The sequence below is a fragment of the Pongo abelii genome, chromosome 16, assembly GCF_028885655.2.
Source record: "Pongo abelii isolate AG06213 chromosome 16, NHGRI_mPonAbe1-v2.0_pri, whole genome shotgun sequence".
In the NCBI taxonomy this organism is placed as follows: Eukaryota; Metazoa; Chordata; class Mammalia; order Primates; family Hominidae; genus Pongo; species Pongo abelii.
This window is the reverse complement of record NC_072001.2, coordinates 22,319,785-22,339,319: the sequence shown is the minus strand read 5'-3', so window position 1 is coordinate 22,339,319 and position 19,535 is coordinate 22,319,785. Positions and strand designations below refer to the sequence as shown.

Sequence of the window (19,535 nt, the reverse complement as noted above, 5' to 3'; positions counted from 1 at the left end):
ACTCCACCTCCCGGGTTCACGCCATTCTCCTGCCTCAACCTCCCGAGTAGCTGGGGCTACAGGTGCCCGCCACCACGCCTGGCTAATTTTTTGTATTTTGGCTTAGTAGAGATGGGGCATCACCATGTTAGCCAGGATGGTCTCGATCTCCTGCCCTCGTGATCCACCAGCCTCGGCCTCCCAAAGTGCTGGGATTACAGGCATGAGCCATCGCACCCGGCCAAAGTGTTCATTTTTTTTTTTTTAAGAATCTACAGTTATGAAAACTAACTGAAGTAGTGGAAAATCTGGGGACCAATACGCAGAAGAAGGAAAAAGACAAAGACTCATCCTCCATATTGGATACTTATTTAAACCAGAATTTGTCAGCCTCAGCAATATTGATATATTGGGCCAGATAATTCTTTGTGGAGGGTTCTCCTGGTGTGTTGTCAGACATTTAGTAACATTCCCTCTACCCACAGAATGCCAATAAGACCTCCCGACCATGACCAGTTGTGACCACAAAAATGTCTCCAGATATTTCCAAACGTCCCATAGGAGGCAAAATACTCCTGCCATTGAAAATTACTGTGTAAACCAGATCTACATCCTAGATCTTAGAAAAAAGATGTAAAGCTTCCCAACTCAGCCCTGCATACCCTTGATACTGAAATGAAATAACAGCCTTAAAGGAAGCAAACAAAACTATAATCTTATTTAATACAGAAGTAAAAATGCAAAAATAAAATATTACCATAGCCATTCTAACAGTGTTTACTATAGGAATGCAAAGATAATTCAAAATTAGGAAAACTTCATCAGGCAATTCACAAATTATATTTCTACATATAATTGAAGGCACAATCATGACAAACAAAGTAGCTCTATATGCATTAGGTCCATGATCTATTCGGTGAAAAACACAAGTTGCAGATGTCTTACAGAAGGAAAACTTAACACTGAACACATATTTTCACCATTTACTCTTTGTCCTGAGGCTCCAATAGAAATACAGTGAAGAATAAACATTGTATGAGCACACAATTACAAAAAAGGAATGGGGTTACCAACAGAAGAGAATTCATCTTCATTAGACAATGACAGTAAATGGAAAATGGTTAATTAATGGAGCAAAGCAAACAAAGGTGGAGGTCAGGAGGATACTGAGAACAACGAGGCTAATTTGTCCCACAGCAACCTGGAAATGATCTAGACTCAGACACGAGGTACCCCCGAGAGTGGGACTGATAGGCAAGACTGAAAACAGAGATTAACCAAAAGCCCAGACAGAGAACACGTTTTCCAGGCCCTGAAACACACTGCTGGCCCCATCTCCTTAAACAGAACCCAAGCAAACATATCTACCTCAGGCAAGAGAATGTAGATTTTACATCCAGAGGAATGGAGTAGTTCCAGCCATCATTTATGATTGCACCAGGAGATAAGATACAGGGATGGAGGATAACAATTAGGAATCAGCATACATTCCTCCTAAAAGCTATCAGTTGACAAGTCTTTGCCACAAAGAACTCCCAATCAATTTTTATTTATTTTTACTTTTATTTTTATTTATTTATTTTTTTGAGACAGGGTCTTGCTCTTTCACCCAGGCTGGAATGCAGGAATGCAGTGGCATGATCACAGCTCACTGCAGCCTCAATCTCCTGGGCTCAAGCAATCCTCCTGCCTCAGCCTCCCAAGTAGCTGAGACTGCAGATGGGTGTCACCACACTTAGCTATTTTTTTTTTTGGTAAAGATGGGGTCTCACTATGTTGCCCAAACTAGTATTGAGCTCCTGGGCTCAAGAGATCCTCCCACTTCGGTCTCCCAAAGCACTGAGATTATAGGTGTGAGTCACCACACCCCACCTCCCAGTCTTTTAGTACCTCTCTCAAATATGAATGAACAAATAAAGAATGAAAAAAAGACTACAGGTCAGGCACGGTGGCTCATGTCTGTAATCCCAGCACTTTGGGAGGCTGAGGTGGGTGGATCACCTGAGGTTGGGAGTTCCAGACCAGACTGACCAACATGGAGAAATCCCATCTCTACTAAAAATACACAAATTAGCTGGGCATGGTAGCACATGCCTGTAATCTCAGCTACTTGGGAGGCTGAGGCAGGAGAACTGCTTGAACCTGGGAGGCAGAGGTTGTGGTGAGCCGAGATCACATCATTGTACTCCAGCCTAGGCAACAAGAACAAAACTGGCTCTCAAAAAAAAAAAAAAAAAGACTACAAATGATAAGCAACATAGAATAGATATTTAAGGAAAGGCTTTAAAAAGAAAAATAAGACCAGAATAAACTAAGAAAAAAATTATTAAAGAACAAAGAGATGCCAGGGAGAAGACAGAGTATCAAAATCACTTCATAAGGACACTTGTGAATATATTACATGTATAAAACAAAACAGAATATGAATAAGAAATAATCAGAGAAGAAAAAGTTCTTAGAACTCATGCTTCATCTTGGGAGTTGGTCGCCAATGAGCCATACCTCCTGTCATCATGTCCTTAGACAGGCCCATCCATAGTCAATCTGGGTTGGCCCCAACACTCACTTTAACCTATAGCATGTCGTAGAAATGACACTGGAGCTGTTCCAGGTCTAAGCCTTAAGAACCTCTGGCAGCTTCATTTCTGTGCTTCTGGAAGCCAAACATAAGAATTGACTACCCTCTTGGAGAAAGAAAAGCCACATGAAGAGACCCGAGACGATGAGATGTTATGCAGAGAGAAAGGCCACATCAAGAAACACCAAGGCAGCAGACCTGTGGGTGAAGAAGCCATCTCAGACATTCGACTACAGCTGAGCATCCAGATGACCAGTCCCTGACACTGTCTAACTGCACAGTGAGAGCTGCCAAATGAGACCAGAAGAAAAACTGTCCAGCTAGCCCCAGTTAATCCATACAGTAGTGACAGATAGACAGATGTGTAGTTTTATGCCATTAAGTTTTGAGAAAATTGGTTAAGCAACAATAAATAACCAAAACAAAACTTAAAGTTATTACAGTCCAAATAAAATTTCCTGAAAGTCAAAAGATAAGAAAATATTCCAGAACTTTAAATTTAAAAAAAAATTAGAAATAACTTGAAATACAAGACTCAAGACATGAGGTCCAAAATCCAATTAATAGACACTTCAAAATGAACAAATAAAATGGAAAAGAGAAAGTTAACACCAAAAATATGACAAGATTCAAGACTCCAACTTTGAAAGAGCCTATCCATAGGCCTGTTCATTTGGTGTACCCAGCACAATGAATGAAAAAAGACCCACACTAAGTACATTGTTGTGCTATTTCAGCTCACCAAGGAAAGGACAAATTCCTAAAAGCTTCCAGGGAGAAAGTCATGCATAAACAAGTGAAACTCAGGATGGCATGAGGTTTCACCACCACGACTGGTTAGAAGACAAAAGCACAGACTTTGAAATTCTAAGGTAAAATTATCCTCAACCTAGAAATACATAATCAAGCAAACTATCAATCAAGTGTGAGGATAGAATATGAGAGACGTGAATACTGATGGGGATGTGGTATGCAGCAGGCACTGTTCTAAATGGTTTACATGTACCAACCCAATTAAGAAACTTAAAGTACACACACCACACACACACACACACACACACACACACACACACACACACACACTGTTCTAAATGGTTTACATGTACCAACCCAATTAAGAAACTTAAAGTACACACACCACACACACAGTTCTTCCTGCTAATCACTTTACAATGAAACAACCAAGTAGCTAACCCAGAGCCCACAAAGGCAGAGTAAAAATTCTAACACTTGGTAAAATAAAAATGCACATATACCCTGTGACCTAAAAAAAAAATGCTTAAGTATTCAAAGACAGACAGCAATTACAGCTACTGAGAACATCATTGTAAGCAAACTGAGGCAGAGAAAACAAAGGTGCTAATGAGGGTTTGAACCACCTAACCTGCGGAAACCAACTGGATGCTTTCCTAGGTTCCGAGCTGGCATTGTCTTTCAGAATGATCTAGAAGAGGTCACATGACACTGTTACAAAGGATCTGGAGAAAGGGACCCTTGCTTTATCACTCCAGTGCTCCAGTCATGCTTCATATTTTCACTTCTTACACTCTTTCACATGAAGTCAATTTGCAGACTTCCATCAAGCACTTAGATAGCTTTTTGTAATGTTCATGACAAGTTCTGGATGTTATCTCTGCACTTTTGACAAATTCTTAGCAGTTAACTTACAAGGCAGTTAACATTTTTGTTCAAACACAGTATAGCTAGAACAGGGTCATATACTCAATAAAACAAATATTTACCAAGCATTCATTGAGTGGAAGATAAAATGCACAAAGCATAATTATAAAATATTCTCCCCTGCCATGATACAACAAAATTTTTAAAGGCTTACGGAATATAGCATAACATGACCAAAGCAAAAACAGTAAGGACTAAAGAAGGGAGGAAGGGAAAATATCAGCATGAACTGAATATGACCCAGAAGAGGCTTGATGGTCAGACATGTAAAGATGTTTTGGGTAGGGTTAAGGGGTGGAAGTCAGGGGCACAGGTCAGAGGCACATTCTACAAGGGAAAAACAGCTGATACAGAAGCCTGAAAGGTAAAGTGGGCAGAGCACCTGTACAGGACTCTTACCTGCCGCAGAAAGGTTACAATGCACCTTACCAGAACACAGCAGCACACAGCCAGGCCTGGGGCAGAGGGATCACTCAAACAGCACCAGAGGCTGCATTCCTACTTTTCTTCTGTCAACAAGTCCATTTTCATTGTTAGTTTCTCCTTCAACACAAACATAAAAACAATTGGCTGAACACACGGGAACAAGGAAAATCTGACTGAAGAATGAGACATTAAAACTTAAGGGCCTTGGGTCCTGGTGCGGTGGCTCATGCCTGGAATCCCAGCACTTTGGGAGGCAGAGGTGGGTCATTTGAGGTCAGGAGTTCAAGACTAGTCTGGCCAACACGGTGAAACCCCGTCTCTACTAAAAACACAAAAGTTAGCCAGGTGTGGTGGTGGGCACCTGTAATTTCAGCTACTTGGGAGGCTGAGGCAGGAGAATTGCTTTAACCAGTGGACTGTCAAGAGAGGTAGGCTGCAGTGAACTGAGATCGCACCACTGCACTCCAGCCTGGGTTACACAGTGAGACTCTGTCTCAAAAAAAAAAAAAAAGTCATGGTCATGGTAAAAAACCTATGGCTTTGGAAGGCTTTCTCGGTAATGTCCTAGAATTAAGGTTAAGCCTACGTTTCATGGTAACTGAACAGGAAACCAGCCTGACCAACATCCTTCTGCCAAGTGGCTTGCTCTCAGCTCCTCTTGGTTGGGCCTTGGGCAGCCAGACTGTCTGGTTTTAATCCTTGCTCTGCCACCTGTGACCTTGGACAAGTTACCTACCTTCAGTTACCTCATCTACAAGATGCAGATATTAATAATACCCTTTTTTTAATTTACTCAGAGGATTAAAAGAGTTAATAAAAAGTAAAAAATAAAAAGACTTGGTAAGCATAGGCACAGAGGAAAAAAAAAGTAAAAATAAATAATTAAATAAAAAGACCAGTGCCTAGCACATAAAAGTTCATCAGGAATTAATTCTATAATATGAACTCAATTTTGCAAAACTTCAAAGTACATATAACTTTTAACTTACTAGGGTATACATACCAATAATAAATTTACAACGGTAGACATGTTTGCCTACTGGAAATACAACAAAGACTAAACAAGCAGATACTAAATCATTAAGCAGTTATGAGTTAGTATCTTTAATTTTCTTATACTTCTATATTTTCTATAGATCATCTTTGTAACAAGAAGAAAACAAACCAAATGAAAATGAAATGAATTCTCTCAGAAAGAATTAAGTCAAGACACGAAGAAGGCTGACAAAGTAATATAAAATATATCTTATGGTTTATGTAAAATTCTTAATAAAATACCTTCTTTCCTCCAAGCTGCACTCTGGCTTTGCCTTTGAGTCAGGTGGCTTTTCTTTGCATGATGACTGGTTCTGTCGAGTAGGCACTGCTTCAGCCCTACAGGAAGAACAAAACATCTCTGGAACACAGCAGCATTCCTGATTCCCACTTGAGAAGGCCTAACAAAATGGCATATGCCTCAACAGCAGCACATCAGTGTTAAAAAGTCTGGAGTCAAGGGGAAAAAGTAAAATTGGACCATTTCCAGAATCGCACAAAAAGCAACAAACTGACGTTCTAAGTGCCCAACGTGAGCAAATTAGAACCTTAAATAAAGGTCACTCTTAATGCCTATCCCAGCATAGATTCAGTACCAAGAACAGCGTCATTTTACTGGTTTACCTTTTTCATTCTTGAAAGTAGGAGCTATGAAAAAAAAAACACTAAAATTTCTCCAAGAGAACCTTCTACTTTCTATCTAACTTACATAATCAAAACACTCTATGGAGGTTGAAAATTGAGTATTATAAGAAAATAATCACCTGTTCTGTGAGAAGTTCAATACATAATGCTCCTCCACCCAATACATACCTTAAAAAGAAAAAAGGAAACATACAAAATTATCTCGAGAATTATTCCTGCTTAAACAATTTCTATGTGCCATTACTAAGAAAGTAGACACACAGTAAAGATGAGAAGAGAACATGCAAACATGAACATACTTGTTAGGGATATAGGACTATGGGTAATTTAAAAATTTTCATGGTATTACTCTCATGTAATTGCTCTGAAATTCTAGTCAGTTGTTTGAAATGGCTCTTAGAACAGAATACTTTGACATTTTTATGATGTCAAAAACTAAGAACTTAGCTCTAAATATTCCAAAGAATAGGGGCAGAAGAACCCCTTTCCTTAAATGGCATTTGAGTATTCTTTACAACTCAAACTTTCTCTCCCATCCTGTGATGGCCAAGAGTTTTTCCTCTGACAATGGCATTGACCTTACCCTATCCAAAATATGAACATCTGCATGGTTTCCTGGTTCAAATTGTTTTTATCCATTCTGTCGTGAGCATCAAATGGTTCAGACCAGGCAGCACCTCTCTGGGACTCCTCGAGTCCTTTCTAGATCTGAAAGACTATTCTCTGAACCAAAAACAACTTCTGGGGGTGTACCAAATCTCCCATTAGAAAATTATTTAGATCCATATGTTTTAACTTTTTAACTCTTTCTCAAACAAAATAATTTCATTTCTCCTTTACTGTTATTTTAAATTTCAAAATACACAGATAGTATGTCTAAAATAAAATCAAGGGAATGACAGTTGTAGAACACAAACTGTGGTAATTTTGAAAACACAAAAGCTAAGACCACTAATTAGGTCTATGTGGACACCAAGTCCACCACAACCTGTTCTGTCCTCCGGGGCTCTGCCCACACCTTTCCCTTGCCTGAGATTCCTTCTGCTTCCTACCCTTCCAAATGCTGTATTTCCCCCTGGAAGACTTACCAAGACCACTCTAGCCTGCACATCTTCCATTCCAGCTAACCAAAGGCATCCTCGGGTTGACTAAACCAAATTATTTTGCAGAGAAGGCATCTAAAAACTTCTACTGTAGACTATTCACCTTAATAACTGTTATTGTGACATTATTCAATAATAAAATGAGGGAAAGAAGTCCTCTTCAATCCCTTATCCTGGAGAATCGAAGCAAGTGTCTTTCTCACTTGCTTTGCCCAAACCCTGGGACCTTTCAAAGTAGAAGTTTAATGGAAGGGAAAGAAAATCTAAAAGAAAAACTCTCCAAAAAATTAAACTTGGGCAAAGAATCATGGGATTAAAAATGTTTATTCTTTGTGTATTTGATTTCTGAAACATAGAAATCTATCACCCACTCCTTAAATCTGCCACCGGGCTAAGAGAGTGTTGTATGGAATATGCACTCACTGACTTAACAGAATTAGAACATCCAGGCACTCGGTGAGATTTTGCTTCCACAACCGCTCAAAATCTAGTCATTAGTTAATGAGTTAACACCACACCTGATCTTCAAATTTTGGAAATGCTGACGGTAGACAGGGACTTGTTTTGGGAAAGGAAGTACACAGTAGACATTGTTACCCATGATCCAACCACCACCACCTTTCCTTTAAAGTACCCCACTCTTCCTTTAAGGTTGCAGAGTCTCAGAAAGTGGGAAGAAAGGAAGTTTTTGCATTTTTGGGTCAAAACAAAGTACATTTGTGCAACCACATAATGCCCATGCAAAGGTTTGTTGAAATCTAAACCCAAGAGAGAAGTAGTTCTAGCACCTCCACAAAAAGTAAGGTAGGTAAACTTTTCCTTAATGTACACTTTCAGCAGCATCAACACCTAAAAGTGGTTGACTTTACTACTGTACTATATTAAATTACATTCATTTTGTCAACATGTGTTCCAAATTCATACTGATCTTTGTCTCCAAGGGGTTCCTGCTGAATATTGAGACAGTTGAAGATTACTAGGGGAAAAAATTCTTAATAATTGAAGTTAGGGTCATCTAAGGATAATATGCCACATATACAGACACAGCCATATTTTCAACTTTAAAAAAGTTCAGTTGTCCAAGTTGTACATCAAACACTCTCCTAAGCTTAGCATCTTCAGGCATTTGATTTATAATCTCTGTAAAGAAAAACCAGTCACAGAATGCCACATTTGGTATGATTCTATTTATATGAAATGCCCAGGATAGGCAAACCTACAGAGATAGAAATTAGATTAGAGGTTGCCAGGATCAACAGTGGGGAAGATGGGTACAGGGAGTGACGGCTAGTGGGTACAGGGTTTCTTTTTGGGGAGATGAAAATGTTCTGAAATTAGGGAGTGATAATGTCTGCAGAACTCTGAATATACTAAAAACCACTGAACTGTACACTTGAAGGGTGAGGCTTATTATATAAAAACTGTATCACAATAAAGCTCTTAGTTTAAAAAATGTTTGTCTATGTCAAGAAACAAAGAAATAGGGTCATAGCTAGAACATATGGGATATAAAATATGGGAACAAAACTGCTTAATAATCTATCTAGAATTACACAATGCTTAGTCTTTACCCTGACTAAAATCACGAGCTTTGTGTTTTATCGATATTTCACATTTTTTACTTCTTCTAAGTCAGCCAGTAATTCCTCCTTCTCACTTAATAGTTGACTACAAAGACCAAGCCATTTTGATTCTGCCGCCAATGAGCTTTCACATTTCTTTCCTCCTTCCATCCCCATGACTACCAAACCAATGTAGGTTCTCCTCACTTCACTCTAAGACGACAGTGTGGCCCTCAAACACTGTCACACTCTTCAAGGCTCTGTGAGGACAATGTGACTCATATTCTCTTCTGCTGTCACCAGATTTATTCTAAGACAGTTTCTTTACTGTTCCTCCCATTTCTCCACCAGTTACACAGAAAGATGACTATCCAGACATGGTGTCATGTGCCTGTGGTCCCAGCTACTCAGGAGGCTGAGGTGGCAGGAGCACTTGAGAATGTGAGATTCAGACTGCAGTGAGACATGATCATGCCACCGCACTCCAGCCTGGGCAACACAGTGAGATTGTCTCAATAAATAAATAAATAAATAAATAAATAAATAAATAAATGTGGTCTATCCATGCAACAGAATATTATAAAATTATCAGCCTTAAAAAAGAAAGAAGCCCTGTCACATGCTACAATATAGATGAACCTTGAAAACATCATACTAATAGAAATCAGCCAGTCACACAAAGACAAATAGTGTATGATTTCTCTTACCTTAGGTTCGATATTAGTCAAACTCATAGAAACAGAAAATAGAACGGTTGTTTCCAGAAGCCAGGGGATAGAGAAATGGGGAGTTGTTGTATAGTGGCTATAGTTTCAGTTCTCCAAGAGAAGCAAGTTCTAGAAACTTGTTACTCAACAACATGTATATACTTAACACTACTGCACCGTATACATACACATGGTTAATATGGTAAATTTTATGTTGTGTGTTATTATCATAATGTTTTTAAAAGAAGGGGCTTGTGTTTCCCTTCGTTGTGATCACTCATTTTTCACTTCAGCATTTTGAACTTCAGATTTCCTGTAGCTGTTTTACTGAGCCCTGGAATTACCAGCTCAGAATGTCTCCACCACCTTGTAACCTTGTAGGCAGACACTTTTCAGCATCTTATTGGGCTCCGTGTGCTTGACGCTTAAAGTGACATGGGGACATGCCACTTGCTGAGAGGCAAAGAAAGGCAAAAGGTGATTGCTTTCCTGGCATCGATGAAGGCAGAGAGAAGGGATCTTGGAGGCACAGATGTTAAGCCATAAGCAATAACAAGAGTTGCCAAAAAGAGAACTAACCACTCTCCTGGTAACATTTGCAGGTGTTTTTCACAGGGCCAGTGGATTTCACAATGTGAGTGCTGTCCAGCACCAAAGGGAATGGCCAACAGGCATGGAGGAGCAGCCTGCAGCATCCAGCACCCAGGAGGATGGCCAGCACACATGGAGCAGCTTGCAGTGTCCAGCACCCAGTAGGATGGCCAGGAGGCATGGAGCAGCCTGCCTGTCCCAGGAAAGCAGGAGTCACCGGACACAACTGGACCCCAGTAGGCATGTACATTAGTTTCCTGTGGCTATTAGAGCAAATTACCAAAAAGTTGGTGAATCAAAACAACAGAAATTTATCTTCTCACAGTTTTGGATATCAGAAGTCCAAAGTCAGTATCACTGGGCTGAAGTCTAGGTATCAGCAGAGCCAGTGCTCTCAGAGGCTGAGGGGAAAATCCATTCTCTGACTTTCCCAGCTTCTGGTGGCTGCTGGCATTCATTGGCTTGCAGCTGCACCACTCCTGGCTCTGCCTCCTTGGTCACAGGGCCTCCTTCTCTTCTGTCTGAAGTTAAATCTCCTTTATCTCCCTCTTATAAGGATATATGTGCCAGGATTTAATGCCCACAGAGACAATCCAGGATAATCTCTCCTCAAGATCCTTAACTTAATCATACCTGAAAATATGCTTTTTCCAAATGAGGTAACATTTACAGGTTCTAGGAATTAGGACTTAATTATTAGCTCCCACTTATAAGTGAGAACATGCAGTATTTGGTTTTCTGTCTCTGTGTTAGTTTCCTGAGGATTATGGCCTCCAACTGCATCCATGTTGCTGAAAAGGACATGGTTTTGTTCGTTTTTATAGCTTCATAGTATTCCATGTTGTATATGTCCCACATTTTCTTAAAAAGAGATTTATTATGGAAGCTGAAACACTCAGGAAAATTGGTGATTTAATTCTGTCCAAGTCAGAAGGCCTGAGAACCAGGAGAGCTGATGGTGTACATCCCAGTCCCAGGGCAGAAGATGAGATGTCCCAGCACAAGCAAAGAGGCAGAAAGAAAGGGGGCAAATTTCCCCTTCCTCCCTTTGTTCTACTCAAGCCCTCACCAGGTTGGACGATGTCCATCTCCATGGGGCCATCTATGTTACTGAATTCACTGACTCAAAAGCTAATGTCATCTGGAAACACTCACAAACACACCCAGAAACAATGTTTAATCTGAGCACCCTGTGGCCCAGTCAAGTTGGCACATAAAATTAACCCTCACAGTGTAATCCCAGGAGCGAGGCAGATCGCTTGAGCCTGGGAGTTCCAGACCCACCTGGGCAACATGGTGAAACCTGTTTTTTTGTTATTGTTTGTTTGTTTTTCAGATGGAGTTTCGCTCTTGTTGCCCAGGCTGGAGTAAATGACGGCTCACTACAACCTCCACCTCCCAGTTTTAAGTGATCTTCCCACCTCAGCCTCCCAAGTGGCTGGGATTGCAGGAGTGAGCCACCATGCCTGGCTGATTTTTTTTTTTTTTTTTGGTGGAGACAGGTTTCTCCATATTGGTCAGGCTGGTCTCAAACTCCCAACCTCAGGTTATCCACCCACCTCAGCCTCCCGGGGGTGCTGGGATTGCAGGCATGAGCCACCATGCCTGGCCCAATTTATTAATCAGAAAGGCATAGATCAGCCTGGCGTGGTGGCTCACCCTTGTGATCCTAGGACTTTGGACGGCCGAGCGCAGCAGATCACTTGAACCTAGGAGTTCCAGACCGGCCTGGGCAACATGGTAAACACGGTCTTTTTTTTTTTTTTGAGTGGAGTTTCACTCTTGTTTTCCAGGCTGCAGTGCAGTGGCACGGTCTCGACTCACTGCGGCCTCCACCTCCCAGGTTTAGGTGGTTCTCCTGCCTCAGCCTCCTGAGTGGCTGGGATTGCAGGCATGAGCCACCATGCCAGCTAATTTTGGTTTTTTTTTTGGTACAGATGGGGTTTCTCCGTGTTGGTCGGGCTGATCTCGAGCTCCTGACCTCGGGTGATCCACCTGCCTCCACCTCCCTGGGTGCTGGGATTGCATGCGTGAGCCACCATGCCCGGCTTTTTTTTTTTTGGTAGAGACAGGGTTTCTCACTGTTGGTCAGGCTGGTCTCAAACTCCGGACCTCAGGTGATCCACCCGCCTCGCCTACCGGGGTGCTGGGGTTGCAGGCATGAGCCACCACGCCTGGTCCAATTTACTAATCAGAAAGGAATAGATCAACCTGGCGTGGTAGCTCACGCTTGTGATCCCAGTAATTTTGATGGCCGAGCGCGGCAGATCGATTGAGCCTAGGACTTCCAGACCGGCCTGGGCAACGTGGTGAAACATGGTCTTTTCTTTTTTTTTTTTTTTGAGTGGAGTTTCGCTCTTGTTTTCCAGGCTGGAGGGCAGTGGCTCGGTCTCAGCTCACCGTGGCCTTCGCCTCCCAGGTTTAGGTGGTTCTCCTGCCTCAGCCTCCTGAGTGGCTGGGATTGCAGGCATGAGCCACCATGCCAGCTAATTTTGGTTTTATTTTTTTTGGTACAGACGGGGTTTCTCCGTGTTGGTCGGGCTGATCTCGAGCTCCTGATCTTGGGTGATCCACCTGCCTCGACCTCCCTGGGTGCTGGGATTGCAGGCGTGAGCCACCATGCCCGGCTTTTTTTTTTTTTTCTTTGGTAGAGACTGAGTTTCTCTCTGTTAGTCAGGCTGGTCTCGAACTCCGGACCTCAGGTGATCCGCCCGCCTCGCCTCCTGGGGTGCTGGGATTGCAGGCGTGAGCCACCACACCCGGTCCAATTTATTAATCACAAAGGAATAGATTGGCCTGGTGTAGTGCCTGCCCCTTGTGATCCCAGGACTTTGGACGGCTGAGAGTGGCAGATCGCTCCAGCCTAGGAGTTCCAGATCGCCTGGGCAACATGGTGAAACTGGTCTGTGTTTTGAGATGGAGTTTCACTCTTGTTGTCCAGGCTGGAGTGCAATGGTGTGATCTCGCTCACCGCAACCTCCGCCTCCTGGGTTTAGGTGATTCTCCTGCCTAGGCCTCCCTAGTAGCTGGGATTACAGGCATGAGCCACCATGTCCAGCTAATTTTTTTTTTTTTTTTTCAGTAGAGATGGTGTTTCTTCAGGTTGGTCAGGCTGGTCTCCCACCTCGGGTGATCCGCCCGCCTCTGCCTTCCAAAGTGCTGGGATTGCAGGGGTGAGCCACTGCGCCCGGCGGAAACCCAGAAGGGAAAAACAAAACAAAGCCCACAAAGATTAGCCGGGGGTGGTGGACCGTGCAGGTAGTCCCAGCTACTCTGAAGGCTGATATGGGAGGATTGCTTCAACCCAGGCGTCTAGGTGGCAGTGAGCTATGATGGCGCTGCTGCCCTCCAGACTGGGTGACAGAGAGGGACTCTGTGGAAGGAAAAGGGAAAGGAAAAAAAAAAAGAAAAAGAATGTAAATAAAATTGCTAACTCAAGGGACAGCTTGACAGTGTATTATTGAGATAAATAGAGGCAAAGGTTAGCAGACACCAGTGTTCACTTAGTGGGAACTGCAGGTGTTCCCCCCATAGGAGGCTGCTACTTTCCCACAAGAAATCCATTACTGACTACCGATAAAAGAATACATTGTAGGTTTCTTACAATATACAAATAGCTAAACTTTATATAGCCACGACCATATTCTAGCACTGCTCTAAGCCATTTCCTCCTCTGAAATACCTACTATTGTTACCTCCATTGTTGAGAAAACAGATGCCCAGGTTGCTGTGGAAGGGCCAGGGAAACTGACTATGGAATTGACTTGTTGCAAGTTTTGGACTTAAAGGTTCTTCCTGCTCTGCTCCTTACATTGCCACATTTTAGTTAAGGTACCTCGTACAATACTGGCCCTTTCTGTATTTGGAGGGACTTCTCTTGCAAATTGAAGTTTTTTCTTGTGCTAAGCATTTGGTCATAAGATTATCTGTGTTTTACATCAGTTTAAGTACCTCTTTAGACATTGTTCAGTTAGGAATGTAAATAGGAGCTAACGTGTGTAAAAGGAAAGAACATCTGCTTACAACCATTTTTGTTTCATAATACAAATATAAATCAATATGTTATTGGAAATGCAGGCTGGGAGGGGAGGGAAAATATGCAGAGAGAAAATCCCCATCTCTGCTTGGAGTTCAGCACTGGGTCTCTTTTTCCTTTCCACCTTCCTTGTCAAGGCTGCCCCACAGTGACAGAAGCACACAGGGCTGCCTTTTAGTGACACCTGCTGGGACCGACCTGGCAGAACGAATTGCAGATTTGCATGTTTCATGGCTGCCTCTGCTAGCCTGAGCCAGCAGCCCACTCCAATTCATGCTGAGCTTGGACAGCTCAGGTTTGAAAAATTACCCCTTCCCTTGGAGCAACCGCTTGCCAGCCTCCTCATCATTCCTAAAGGAGAATGACCTACATGCCAGCATGACAGATATCCAGAAATTTATAGAAGCTTCAGTGTGAGCCTAAATCCTTAACACAGGCTCAAACTGCCAACACCGAATGAACAGAGAGGTTTTGCAGTAAAGCAGGAAGTCATTAAAATAATGAATTACCCGGCTAGCTTTTGAGCTCCTTTCCCACCAATTTAAGGGAAAGTTTTATTGTCTTTACAATGTACACTTTCATAAATTTTGCATAAATTTATTATTCACATCTTAATATAGGTAACTCCTTTGTGTTTTATCACTGAGCAAATTATATGTAGCAAAACAATCCTATATTTTGGTGAACTCATAGCTTAGAAAATACTAAAGACTCATTGTAAACTGAGGACAGCATTAAGCAAATTATATTTACCTTTGTGACTGCAAAACTTAACGATTCAATGCTTTTCCCATGAAATTTATCTTTCAATACTGATAGCTTTTTAAACAAAAAATATGAATTAAATATCGATTAAAACTTTATCATTGTTTTTAGAAACTGTGACTTCACTAGTTATGAACAGACTTGAGACATATAGTTTTTAAATTTGGAAATTCTTTATAGTTTCATTTACTTTTCCAGGAAGGGAGTGAGATATTTTTTGCCACTTTTGCCTGGTTTTTGTTTGTTTTTTGATGATAAACAAAACTTAATGGAGCCCCAAATCTCCTAACTCGGTCCTCCTTTGGCAATATGCCTTTTTCTGATTTCTAGATATTACTTGATATTTGTAAGACACTAATTTTATTATTTAAAAATTTATAAAAGTACTAAAATGTAAGAAGCAAATTAAATTTGAAACCTTAGTATTAATACCATCATCCAAAGTCATCAATAATATTTTGGCATATATTATTTTAAAATGCATTTTAGCATAGTTTAGTTATATTTGTTATATCTGTGTCAATAAACTGTTTTCCTATGTCATTACTTTTATGGATATAATTTTTAACGTGTGACTAATACTAAATCTTATGTACTTGCTATACGGTTGACCTTGTGAGACATTTAGATTTTCAACTGTTTAGTACTTTAATAACCAGTTTTTATTCTAATATCTTATTATTAGAATATTACTATAGTATTGTTTTTATTGTAGCAATAACTTGTTTTTAGAATAAATATCCTATTTCTCATTTAACTTGATTGGATCTGTGCATGGACAATTATGTTGGGAACATAGAATGTAACTGGCCCTGTTTCAACCCCTTAGACGTGGCCTTCAGTTCAGGGAAGGAAGGAGTTCTCTACTGGGCTGATAAAGCAGAACTCAGAAACATTGTTTTCTTCCTTACCTGGTGTTTTACAACACCAGAAGATGTAGGTGTGACTCGTAAAGGCAAGAGCATGTATATTATGCAAAAGCAGCCTGAAATATTTTATTCACAGATAGTCGATGCTTGACTCCCTGCTAATCTGAAATACTTTGTGGGGAGGGGCCAGGGAAATCAAAACAAAATTTCAGAAGTAGAATGAGCTATTTGGTGTATGTCTCCAAGGCCAATAAATAATAACAAGAAGGAAAAATAAATTTCTTTGCTAACAACAAGAAGGAGAAATAAATTTTTTTGCTCTAAAACATTTTCTGATTATCTCCATGACACTGGAGGGAAGGACTAACAAAAAAAAAAAAAGAAAAAGAAAAAGAAAAGAAAAGAAAAAAAAAAAGCTGGGGCACGGTGGCTCATGCCTGTAATCCCAGCACTTTGGGAGGCCGAGGCGGATGGATCATGAGGTCAGGAGATCGAGACCATCCTGGCTAACATGGTGAAACCCCAGCTCTACTAAAAATACAAAAAATTAGCCACAGGTGCCTGTAGTCCCAGCTACTTGGGAGGCTGAGGCAGGAGAATGGCATGAACCCGGGAGGCAGAGCTTGCAGTGAGCTGAGATGGCACCACTGCACTCCAGCCTGGGCCACAGAGCAAGACTCCATGTAAAAAAAAAAAAAAAAAAAAAAAAAAAAAATTAACCATCACAGAGGGGCAGAGAAAAACCTTCTGAAGGAAAGAAGTCATTGATTTATTTCCATCATGGCACAAGCTCCTTAATTCTGTAACTTGTCCAGAATGGTTCCCTGTCACTGTAGATTCTGCATCAGAACATCCTCTTATGCAAAGCTAAAAGACTCCAAACCACCTCTGTTAACTATGCAATGCTCCATGGTTTCACACAGTCCAGAGCTGCTTGTGTTTATCAAAAATGAAGCTGAAAACAAAATTCTTCCTTCACACAACAACTACATTCCATTGCACATTTACCAAAGACATTTACCACATTGGCATTATTTGTGCATCCATCAAGAAGTGCTGAAAAGCATTCCCCTCGCATGCTGCATGTGTCCTGTGAGTGGATCTTCCGTTTCACTTACCAGCTCTGGAAAACTTTGAATTTGTGTGTCGATGGAAAATTAAAATTTACTGGCATCTTTGCCCCACATTCACCCAACTTTTCTAAGGAAGTATTTCAACGCTATTTTTCACTAGTGTCACTTTTCAGTCTTAGCCTCCTGGAGTACAACTTTATTAGAAGCCAGTAAAGCACTAGTGTTAAAATGAGAAATAGTAAACATCTGATTCTGTTGTCTTTTAACTCCAGGCTTTTCTCTAATGTTTCATTGTTTTGAATTTAATTCTTTGTGCTTCCCACATGAATGCAACTTACATTTTGAATGTCTTCTTTCTTCACTAGCCGATGCACCTGTGCCAGTAACACACTGTGATTCTATCCTTCCACCTTTAGTTATGCCTGTAAAACCAAATTCAAGACAGATGATCCTCAACTCACAAAGGAGTTATAGCTCATCATCAGTTGAAAATCTAAGCCAAAAATGCACTTAAGGCCGGGTGCAGTGGCTCAGCCTGTAATCCCAACTCTTTGGGAGGCTGAGGCAGGTGGATTACCTCAGGTCAGGAGTTTGATACCAGCCTGGCCAACATGGTGAAATCCTGTCTCTACTAAAAACACAAAAATTAGCCAGGCATGTTGGTACGCACCTGTAATCCCAGCTACTGGGGAGGCTGAGGCAAGAAAATCGCTTGGACCCAAGAGGCAGAGGTTGCAGTGAGCTGAGATCACACCATTGCACTCCAGCCTGGGTGACAAGAGCAAAACACTGTCTCAAAAAATTAAATTAAATTAAATTAAATTAAAATGCATTTAATACACCTAAGCTAACATCATAGCTTAGCCTAGCTTACCTTAAACATTCTCAGAAAATTTACATTCACCTTCCGTTGGGCAAAAATTATCTCCCACAAACCCATTTTAAAGTGCTGAATATCTTGTGTAGTTTATTGAATACAGAAGTATGGTTTCTGCTGAATGCATATCACTTTCACACCATCATAAAGTCAAAAAATTGTAAGTCAAACCATTGTATGTCAGGGATCATCTGTTCATTAGAAATAGTACTTCTGAGTAAAACAAGGACAAACTCTTTTGGTCTTCATTTCCTCAGAATCACTTTCATAATCATCTCTTGGTTTACAAGGTGCATCTTTTATTGGTTAAAAAAATTAATACAATTTGTTTCACTCTCAAATTAGGTTTAATAATAAATAATACAACTTTCTTTTGTTTTCACTAATAATGCTAACACTGGCTTGATTTAAAATTAAAATTATTGCAAAAATAAGACTTTATAGAGTAGATGTTCCCATTTTTCAGATGTGTGAGATTATACTATAGTTGACAAACTATCCTTAAAGAACGCAGCTTGCAATGTGGTCCCTGTGCATGTGACTCGTTTGCAGCTCACAGACTCTGCATGTTTCCATCGAGTCTGACAAAACCTGAGTTGGTCTGTAACTGCTCATTGAGACAAGTCCCCTGATGTCACATACAGATGCTGGGAGAATGACAAGTTTCTATAGAAATTTCTAAACCTTTACCCTGAATTTCTATGTTTCTATCATTACACAGAGATGACAGAGTGTTGACAGATTTTGAGTGGTCTTTAGTAATGAATTGTTGAAAGTCTGGTTTAGCTAAACTAGTTCATAAATAACTCAGCAGGTGCCTTTGCTGCCAGAATTCTCAGAGTCTCTATAAACTAATGAGCATTGGAAATCTGCAGGGGGGAAACAGAGTATGCAGTATCCCCCATCATGATTCAACCCCCGATTTTATTTTTCACTGAGCATCTCACACTTATCAGTGTGTCTTTTCTATGCATTGGGCACTGGGAGATGATGTGTAGTCATCTCAACACAGACCTGGCCTTCAGACTCCACCACTCACTGCTGCTCTGTCCAGGTGAGCATCAACTTGCACTGTTTCAGAAGCAAAAGGAAAATGAACCACAGCCATTGAAGTCCCTCAGAACTGAGGAAAAGTTACTGACTTTCCTGATTTGTGTTCAATCTGGCTGGCCATGGGTACAGACACAGCTGGTTTCCCCATTTGTGAGTTGGACAGATTTCATTCCTGGGTGTTTGAATGATATATTCCCTCATCAGTGAAACAAACAGAGTAAATCAACTTAATTTTCTCTTCCTATGGCCATTTATACCCATTCAATTACGCCTGTGTCAATTAAACCAAACATTCTTACTGTCTCTATTTCTAATAAAAAGTGGTAAATACTCGAAAAACCTTTTCATAAATAGGCATGTATAAAAGCAATGACCCTAATAAAAATGTTGGACTTAATAAAAGTATTTTAAAAAACAGTGGGAACCCTAATATAATAAAGGCCTTGGCCAGGCGTGGTGGCTCACACCTGTAATCCTAGCACTTTGGGAGGTGGAGGCGGGTGGATCACGAGGTCAGGGGATCGAGACCATCCTGGCTAACACGGTGAAACCCTGT

At 40.9% G+C, this 19,535-nt stretch overlaps 1 protein-coding gene across 1 annotated transcript in view; it reads left to right on the top strand.

Moving 5' to 3' along the window:
• The window catches only part of LOC129050365 (putative GED domain-containing protein DNM1P46), an 86,875-nt gene that overhangs the window by 18,853 nt on the left and 48,487 nt on the right, over nt 1–19,535 (top strand). The gene's annotated exons all lie outside the window — the stretch shown is intronic.